Source organism: Neolamprologus multifasciatus, chromosome 10 (genome assembly GCF_963576455.1).
Source record: "Neolamprologus multifasciatus chromosome 10, fNeoMul1.2, whole genome shotgun sequence".
Lineage (NCBI taxonomy): Eukaryota > Metazoa > Chordata > Actinopteri > Cichliformes > Cichlidae > Neolamprologus > Neolamprologus multifasciatus.
This window is the reverse complement of record NC_140448.1, coordinates 5,650,326-5,657,792: the sequence shown is the minus strand read 5'-3', so window position 1 is coordinate 5,657,792 and position 7,467 is coordinate 5,650,326. Positions and strand designations below refer to the sequence as shown.

At 42.5% G+C, this 7,467-nt stretch overlaps 2 protein-coding genes across 2 annotated transcripts in view; one reads left to right on the top strand and one right to left on the bottom strand.

Annotated features, from left to right (window-relative positions):
* Window positions 1-7,467, bottom strand: part of nherf4b (NHERF family PDZ scaffold protein 4b) — a 350,895-nt gene that overhangs the window by 296,809 nt on the left and 46,619 nt on the right. The gene's annotated exons all lie outside the window — the stretch shown is intronic.
* The window catches only part of med13a (mediator complex subunit 13a), a 139,260-nt gene that overhangs the window by 99,568 nt on the left and 32,225 nt on the right, over window positions 1-7,467 (top strand). The gene's annotated exons all lie outside the window — the stretch shown is intronic.

Here is a 7,467-nt window from a genome sequence, read left to right as displayed (position 1 = left end):
AATCTTGACTTCAGGCTGGGCTCGACCCCCCAACCAGCCCACGCCTATTTCTTAAAATGCTGTTGTGTGCACTCCAATCTGTAGCTGCTATCTCACATGTACCCAGGGATGCATCATCATCATCTGCCTGGGCTGATATCAGCCTATCAGGATATAAGATGGCATTCAGCGATGATGGCTGATCTGTATCTGTCGTGTCACGCCGCTGTTGCAGCAGGTAAATGTCCAAAGATGTCGAGATAAAGAGCTGGGAGGCTTTCAAACTATTTTTAAATGTGGAATTATTTTATTTTCCTGGCACAAAGGTGTTGATTTGAACTCATCATATTCTATTGGAGATTATGTATCAGGAGCAGGACCACGCCTCTACAGAGGTTCCCCCAGTTCTGCAAGCTGTTCATTCTCGTTTACGTGCCCCTCCCTCTCTCCTTGTTCTCATTTCTTTAACTTCCTCACTTCTATTTAAACACGGGGATCTGCCAGGCCTGGGAGCCGTCGCCAGTCCCCCTCGAGGCCTTCCCCAAACTGCAGCTCACTTCACGTCCAAGCATCACCTTTACCTACTAAAACGCTGTCAAACCTAAAATGAGGACCAGCGAGTGAATTCTATTCTACTTACTTACTATTAGTTACTTCACATTTTGTGTACGTTGTTGCTGCTGTGCTGTCCTGACAGGTGTATCCTGATAATTCACCAGAGGGCACTCTTGCCACACTAAAACCAACACATCCACTCCATCAACAGCCATTAATTACAGAAACCTTGTGGATTTGGTGGTAAAGAGTCAGAGAGTAGTTTTCAAAGTTGATGCACAAATATAAAACTGTTACTGTGAGAAGGTAAGAATGTAGCCGCCCTGTGATTTACAGTAATATGCAAAACGCTGCTGGAGGATTTTACATATTAGTGCCAGTACATAATGGCGTCACCGCAGAATTACTGCACGTAAAATATATACCGAGGAATTTTAGACATAATTGCACCGGCAGTCGCGTGTAAATGTAATATATGAAAACAAACTGATATGCATTATGTTTTGTAGCCTTTTAAGGGCGAGATGTGAGTTGCAGCCACAGTTTCTCTGTCTGTGCTCTGCAGCAGTTTGTTGCGCCGCTGCAGTTTCCTGGTGCTGTGAGAGACGCCTGAAGCAAGTGAGGGTGAAATCACAGAGCAGTTTTGTTTTCACTGCTGTGCTTGTAACATCGAGCGCCCAAAAATACAACATCTTGCAAACTGCAAGGAGAAGGGTGCGGCGAGGGGAAGTAAGAGAGATGTAGTTGCTCAGTTTGACAGAAGCTGAAGAAAATAAAAAGAGTCTTCAGGTAACATTTATTATGTTTCATGCTGATTTGGACCCAGAACAAAACTGCTGCAGTTCAGACACGAGGACGTTGTGTTCTGCAGGGATGTAGATGCCGTCGACATAATCAGACCTTCACGTCTTTTAAAGAATGTTATTTAATGAGGGACGTACCAAAACTACACTTTAGTGCTGATACGTTTACAATAATCACAAGTAATTTGTCACGGCATCTTTCAAACAGCACAAGTTCAGTCATGTGTTTGGATCGCTCGTATAAGAGCTGCAGAGTTCACGCTGCGTCCCTCACAGAGTTAACATTTACAGTAACGATGCAGCGGCTGCTGATTATCTGCTGTCTCTCATTCATGAGACACAAGCAAATCCTCAGAGATCAAATGGTCATTTTTAAATAATCAGTTTTACATTCAGTACATCAGCATTCGACAGCAAACAGGCCGCAGCTGCTCGGTGAGCATGAAGACTAACGATGCTTTTACGTCTTTAGAAATCTCTCCGAGATCACTGAAGGCAAAGTGGCCTTTTTAATGTACTCGTCCAAGTATAATGTTGCCACATTTTCACTTCAGGTTGCTTTTGTTCACGTTTGTTTCCTATTTGCTTTTGTTTACTTGGTCGTAATAAAAGGCAGGCCCTTAAGAGGCAGCACATCTCCCACTCCAGCTCGTCGAGTCGCTGAGAGCAGAGCATTCTCTCCTTGTTTGTCTCAGTGGCTCTTAGACAGAAAGGCACTTCAGGTAAAATGCAGTAAAACGCCCACGTGCTGCTGTAACTATGCCTGAGACGTCCATGTGAAGGACACTGCTTGGCTCTCTGTTGCTCTTCAGGTATTTGACTTTTCTCTCATACAGAAATCAAATCAGTCTGCAGTGACGTTTCCAAACAACTCTTTAGCACTCCAGCATCTTTTTACATCGTTTCAAATCATATACAGCGAAACTGAACACATCCCTCTGCAATATCCAATTATTCAGAAAGATTTTGTCTTACGGTAACTGAAATATTTAGTGGAAGCACTAAAGCACCTGGTGCTGTTTTATTTTGGTGTGAGTTTCTAACACTGGGAGACGCTGGCGTTGGTGGAATTACTGAACTCTGCTCACAGAGATGTTGATCTTTTGGATATTGCACCGTTTCTCCAGCATACTGTAACCTGTGTGGCGTGCTCAGTGTTGGGCAAGTTACTTTGAAAAAGTAATTAATTATAGTTACTAGTTACTTCTTCAAAAAATTAACTGAGTTAGTAACTGAGTTACAAGATTCTAAAAGTAATTAACTACTGCGTTACTTTAAAAAAAAAAGTTTAACCCTCTGGGGTCCAGTTCAATGTTCCCTCTAATGTTTCACGTGTCTGAACACACAAACTCCCTGAGCGTCCCCTGGACCACTGTGAGCAACAGCAGACGTGTGCACTGTGGTCACGCCAGCATCGAATCCATCCAAGTTACATGTTTATTAAAGTAATCAAATTACAGCGTTTATGTTAGACTACTTTTAATTACCTGCTTTAGCCCACTTACAATGAAAATTAAAAAACAATCTTGTTCATGTGTAGCATGTTAACACTATTGGAAGTAAAAATAACTTGAACTCCAATTTTGAAAAAGATTTTTTTTCATAAAGCTCTGACTGTATTATGAGTCTGTGGTCTGGGAGAGAGTCTGTAACTCTGTCTGCAAATACAGTAAATAATGACCAATGTTGGGCAATTAATTATATAGTTACTTCTTCAAAAAAGTAACTGAGTTATGCAAACAACAAAGTTTTTTGCAGCTGTTTACCTAAAAATGCAGCCAAGGTGTTTTTTAAATCAACATTTCAAACTATTTACAGAACAATCAGCTGTTCTGCATCAAATCTGATGCCACACAAATTATTTGTGTCACTCCAAAAATAATTTCTGTCCACTATGAGATGAAGGAGAACAACAGCCTGATACCTGCAGGCCTGACAGCAGCAGATGTGTCACTGCTGTAACACCTGTAACACTCAGCAGTCGCCTCATTGTTCTGACACACAACAACACTATTGACTACACTACACACTGACTACACACTAACTACAGAACTTTTTTTTAAATTATTTGAATATATATGAGTGCCTGTGTATAAATACACAAACAATACACACATGCTTTCAATTGTGTAATTTAAGTGATCTAGGTAGCTCTGTTTTGGAAGTTAACACTAGAAATGTTTGTTTTTGGAGTTTGTACGTGTTTTGTCTCTGGGGGCCACCGTATATATTTATATATAAACATATATAAATAAAACCACTTTTTTTACATTAGTAATTCCTTTTGTGCATAATTTTATATTATTGTTAATAATAAATTAATTAAAGCAACAAAACAACCTGAAGAGCCGGTTCTCTAAAAAGAGCCGGAAATCCCATCACTAAAACAGTCTCAGAGAGAGCGCTGTAACCATGGCAACCGTAACGCTGCCGCCTGGAACAACAGAACGTAGCTGTCAAACAAAACCCAAACAGTCCTGACCCGCCACAATATGAAACAGGGAAGTACCGCCGTGTAATCCATTTATTTCAACAAAGTAACTGTATTCTAAATACCACCTTTTTAAACGGGAACTGTAACGGAATACAGTTACTCATATTTTGTATTTTAAATACGTAACGTGTTCCGTTACTCCCAACACTGCGTATCACGCCTTTATTATTGCTTTATTTGTTGTTTTGACTGTTTTTGAATAGAATATGCAGTGTGAATGTAGAAGGAGATAAGTAGTGAAGGTTTTGCCTGGGTTGGTTGTGCGTGGCACAGACTCGAGTGCCTCAGTGCTGCTGAGAGAAAAGAGACACAGAAATGCATTTTCCACTTCCAGCGTGAAGACAATATGTAAGTGGATACATATCAACTGGACAGTTAAAACTGTGTTAACCTTTTTGTTATGTGCACATCACATTTTGACTTGTCTAGATTACAATCCTAAATGTTGCTCTACAAGGCCTCATATCCACGTCTCAGAAATCAGGTAAAAAGATAATTCTGTGTTTTTACATTCATCAGGTCCCAATCAGCCCAACTAGCAAAGAGAAAATAAAAACGCCATGAAAGAGTTCCTAAGTTTTTTATTAGTGTGGAAAAAGCCTCATCATCACGCCCTGCTCAGCAATGACAGGAAAAGGTAATGGCGAGAAAACTACTCTGCAAATGCACATTAAGCTGTGCTATACCATTAAAAGCAGCAGACAGAAATAGCCTCCCTCCCCATGTGCGCTGACAGTGTGTGGGAGCTGCTGACACCTTAATGACGCAGAATAAATCAAATATGATTACAACGAAAATTAAACCACCGATATTATAAATAAATAAGATAAAAAATCCTGTTGATTGACAAACTATCAGTCATGAGTAGAGATGCCTTTGCTGAGCCGTACTGGAGACTGAAGTCCATCCAAATTAAAAGCAGCGTAATGTTCTTGCAGGCACGAGAGCTTTGGAGCTCTGAAAGCATTCACACGACTGTTGATGTGGTCGGAGGAGCGATCGACCTCGATGATTACCGACCTCTTTAATCACCAACTACAGCACCAAATGAAAGAAGATTTGTACATTAGGTGATTTTCTCTTTCTCCACATTTCTTCCATATGAAAAGAAGTTTGTTTTGCACGATCAAAGAACACGCAGCGACGACGCCCCCCCACCCACGCCCCCCCACCCACGCCCCCCCACCCTGTCGTCTTCTGGATGCTGAGGGAATTGATTACACGGAGCAGGAACACTTTGTCAGGCCTGAATGCGTTTTTCACAACGTGTTGCCGGGAACAAAGGGACACTATTAAAGCTTTCGTAAAACCCTCTAAAAACTTTTGATTTCCCTCTCGGTTGAGCAGAAAGCGTCAGGAAGACCGCGATTGAAAATTAATTGGCAGCGTGTCAGTGGTGTATTTACATTTTGTTCTTTTAAAGATGCAATTAATTACACGAGATGAAGAAATCTGCAGAGAGATGAGATGCGTAGCGTTGGTTGCTCTCCTCCCTGCAGACTGTCTCTGCTCTGAGGGAGTGTAGGCAGGCTTGCCAATTAGACACAGACTAAAAAACCCAACACTCCGATGTTTCAGCAGGTGAAAAAAGAGAAAGTTTAAATTTAAATTGCCTGGAAAATCAATGTAATAGACAGACGGTAGCGTGTAGTTTTCACCTTCTGATGCTTCGAGCTATACGAGGAAGATGTAAGAAGAATGTTCTCTTTCAAGAGTTTCCGAACTCCTGGAAACTGCTGCAAATTAGGTGCAGGGCTGCACGGCAAGTGTTGTGCAGCGAGTTAAGCTTTCTTATTTCTTCTCCTTTTTTTGTTCGCCAAATGAGGCGAACTTCAGTGCAGAACGAACATGTAAATGTGTCTGTAGTCACCTTTACATCCAGTCAGTCTGACATTCATCATCATCATCATCATCATCATCAGAAGAAGAACAACATCTCATTGGCGACAAAGATCCGCCTTTACCGAACCCTGATCCTGCCCATTCTACTTTACGGCGCGGAGACGTGGACAATGCTCAAACACGACCTGAGCAAGCTCGAAGTTTTCCAAATGCGTTGCCTTAGATGCGTTCTCGGCGTTTCCCTTCGCGACCGTCATTTGAACGACACCATCCTCACCAGCTGCGGCAGCCAACTGACGATCGGCGACCTAATCCAGCGCCGTTGACTCCGTTGGTTTGGCCACATTTGTCGAATGGACCCGAGCCGCTACCCCCATGGCCTACTCTGGTTGACCCGCCCCACCGATTGGAGGGTGCATCGAAATGCACCAAAGAAGACATGGATGAAACAAATCCAGGATGATTTGAAGGCCCTTCGACTTGACCTCGAGCAGGAAGAACCGTCGCCTTTACTGACAGGGACTAGAAAGAGAGCAGATTTCTCCTGTTTTGGCTTCCTGTTAAATCCAGAATTCAAAATCCTGCTCCTCACATACAAGGTCTTAAATAATCAGGCCCCATCTTATCTTAATGACCTTGTAGTACCATATCACCCTATTAGAGCACTTCGCTCTCGCTCTGCAGGCCTACTTGTTGTTCCTAGAGTATTTAAAAGTAGAATGGGAGGCAGAGCCTTCAGTTTTCAGGCCCCTCTTCTGTGGAACCAGCTTCCAGTTTGGATTCAGGAGACAGACACTATCTCTACTTTTAAGATTAGGCTTAAAACTTTCCTTTTTGCTAAAGCATATAGTTAGGGCTGGACCAGGTGACCCTGAATCCTCCCTTAGTTATGCTGCAATAGACGTAGGCTGCCGGGGATTCCCATGATGCATTGAGTTTTTCCTTTCCAGTCACCTTTCTCACTCACTATGTATTAACAGACCTCTCTGTATTGAATCATATCTGTTATTAACCTCTGTCTCTCTTCCACAGCATGTCTTTATCCTGTCTTCCTTCTCTCACCCCAACCAATCACAGCAGATGGCCCCGCCCCTCCCTGAGCCTGGTTCTGCTGGAGGTTTCTTCCTGTTAAAAGGGAGTTTTTCCTTCCCACTGTCGCCAAAGTGCTGCTCATAGGGGGTCATATGATTGTTGGGTTTTTCTCTGTATCTATGAAGCACCTTGAGGCGACTTTTGTTGTGATTTGGCGCTATATAAATAAAATTGAATTGAATTGAATTGAATTGAATAGATTGAAAAGCGTGGAAGATAATCGTTGGTCAAGCAAGAGAACCTGCGGCACCTACAGCAGCGTACCACCGCCGCTGGTCGCCCGCTAAGGACAAGAAGAAGATCATCATCAAGGGAGCAGTTACTCCAACATTTCCCAGGTTTTCCTGTCTCGACTGTGTTTCTCTAACCAAACTCAGCAGACATTAGTAACATTGCCGTATGCTCTTTTTTATGAATCCAGTTAATTTCTTACTATTGCGTCCCTTAAACCTTCTTCCTTTCTTACACTCAGTCGCGCAGTTTCTGGCCTTTACAGACTCTCAACACGGAGGCTAAACTGTCTGACCCCTGTCAGGACAAATGGAGGGTTCGGCCTTTTCATTCTTTCAGAGCGAAAACACAAAGTGAAGCTAACAGAAAAAAGGAAGATTGGATTTGTCCCACCTCACAAACACGCGGCAGCAGTTGCTGCTGAACGCTTCTTTAAAAGCAACACATGCTTTTCGTACTGGAAATACATTC